Source organism: Zea mays, chromosome 3, assembly GCF_902167145.1.
Source record: "Zea mays cultivar B73 chromosome 3, Zm-B73-REFERENCE-NAM-5.0, whole genome shotgun sequence".
Taxonomy (NCBI): Eukaryota; Viridiplantae; Streptophyta; class Magnoliopsida; order Poales; family Poaceae; genus Zea; species Zea mays.
Window position 1 is genome coordinate 99,150,080 of NC_050098.1, and position 2,325 is coordinate 99,152,404.

A 2,325-nucleotide genomic window follows, 5' to 3' on the forward strand; every position below is an offset into this window, starting at 1 on the left:
CAGCTAATCCCAGAAAACTTCGAATCTGACGGATAGTTGTTGGCGGTTTCCAGTTCATCACCTCTTGCATAGGGATGGCAATCGGGCAGGTAGAACGCGGATATATGGTTCGCGTATCCATACCCACGAGATAAAACCAAACCGATACCCATACCCATTTACGCTCATGGGTATGGATCTGTATCCGTACCCGTACCCGCCGGGTATCCGTTATCCAACGGATATCCGTTACCCGCCCGCCCGCCCACTAAAATTTCAGCAACATTCCAATACCATTGTACCAGAAATAATTTCAACATTCAAACAATAATTTCAACATTCCAACAACATAAATAGATAACATTTTAGGCTTACAACAACATTTCACCATAGTGACATAGTCCATAGCAAGTAGTAGAAGTAGCAAAGACACTACAATACATCATAAAACATGTTCTTGGAATGAAATTACAGTCATACATAGTTTCCAAATGCAACAACAAATTATTGTAATGAGCATGGCTGAATGGCATTCAACTTCATTTGACATCTTGTGAATTTTCCTTCAAATATCTTCATTTGGCATCATGGAGAATCCAAAGGAGAGTTCCTACAATGATATATAATTAGTTATAGATATATCATGAAGTCATGGTAATTATCAGAAAAGAATATGCTAGTTCTTACAACATACCACAAGTTCTTCTTGTATATCTTCAAGACAAGTCCACAAACCCATATAATCTTCTTTTCCTACAATAAGTGAGAGTATAACAAATGAGAGTAAACTGAAATCAAAACATACAAGTTACAACAACATACAATAATTTTAAAGATTATTGTTTGTACCTTTTGCTTGACCAACACGAAGCCAATTTTGTGCACACATCAAAACCTCTAAAGTTTTGGGAGTAAGTCGACTTTGATGATCACTTAGCACTCTACCACTAGTACTAAAAGCAGACTCTGAAGCGATAGTTGTAACAGGAATAGCAAATATGTCACGGGCTATCATCCTTAGAAGTCATTAGATGTTACATATTGTGTTCGAGAAAACAATTCTGTAATTTCATAGAACAATTTCAACCTATCGCAAACTTCACTAGCAAACTTCCATTCATCCTCACTTGGAGAAAAAACATAAGCTCTTTCACATTCAGCCAAACGATCAAAAGCCTCTTTGTAACAAATAGCAACACTGAGCATGATATAAGTAGAGTTCCATCTAGTTTTGCAATCAAGTGACAATTTCTTGTTGCATTCAACATTAACTTGTGCTGCTATTTTTGGAATCTCTCATGTCTTTTAGGAGTAGCATACCAAAATGCAACACTATTTCTAATCTTTTCAATCCCACTACCCATTACTTCCAAACCATCTTTGACAATTAAATTTAATATGTGCGCGGAGCAACGCATATGCAACAGCTTGCCACCCAACAAAGGTTTCTTTCCTCTCAACTTTCGATTCATCAATGTGATGAGTGCATCATTAGTGGAACAATTATCAAGGGTTAAGGTAGATATGTTCTTATCAATGTGCCAATCCATTAAACATTTCATAAGAACATCACTAAGTGCTTCAGCAGTATGTGGAGATGGAACATAAATGAACCTACATATAAAAATACAGGCATACAACATGGTATATCAATTAATAGCTAAAGGACAACAAGGTATGTCAATTAATAGCTAAAGGACAGCAAGGTACCTCAAAATACAACTTCGAAGCTGCCATCCTTGGTCAATAAAATGTCCGGTAACATTCATATAGCCTTTCTTTTGATTCTTAGTTGTCCACATATCAGTCGTTATTGCAATTCTTGCATTATTCTTCTGCATAAAGCTCAAGGCCTTCTTCTTCTCAATCTCATAAATCCCAATGATGTCATTCTTCAAAGTGTTTCTAGTGATCATCTTAAACATCGATTGAAGAGTACTTGAGTACCTTCTAAAACCAACATGATCCACAATGGACAATGGATATTCATGCAAAACAACCATTTCAGCAAGGGCCTTTCTCGCCACATCTTGGTTGAAAACATACTTCTCCACCGACACTTGTCCTTGTTCGCTACTAGATGTGAATGTCAAAGAGCTTTGTACCTTATCTATAGGATTCCTCTTTCGATAGATGCATGTCTCTAGATGGGCTTTCAAATGAGATGTACCATTCTTTGTTACACCTGAAAGCTTCTTTGAACAATAATTACACTTTGCCTTCCAAACATCTCCAACCTTTACCCTCTTGAATTCATTCCACACTGCAGATTTCAATTTTCTTTTTCTCCCATTTTCTTCTACTTCATCATCATCCTCATCACCATCTTGTTCAACATTTATCACA

The 2,325-nt window shown here is 36.7% G+C and overlaps 1 long non-coding RNA gene across 1 annotated transcript; it reads right to left on the reverse strand.

Moving 5' to 3' along the window:
- Positions 1-568: 568 nt before the first annotated feature.
- On the reverse strand, positions 569-902 carry LOC103650433 (uncharacterized). The gene is made up of 3 exons (XR_564148.4): positions 829-902; positions 674-732; positions 569-589 (listed from the first exon to the last, which is right to left on the reverse strand). It is a non-coding gene; the product is annotated as an uncharacterized lncRNA (long non-coding RNA).
- Positions 903-2,325: the final 1,423 nt, after the last annotated feature.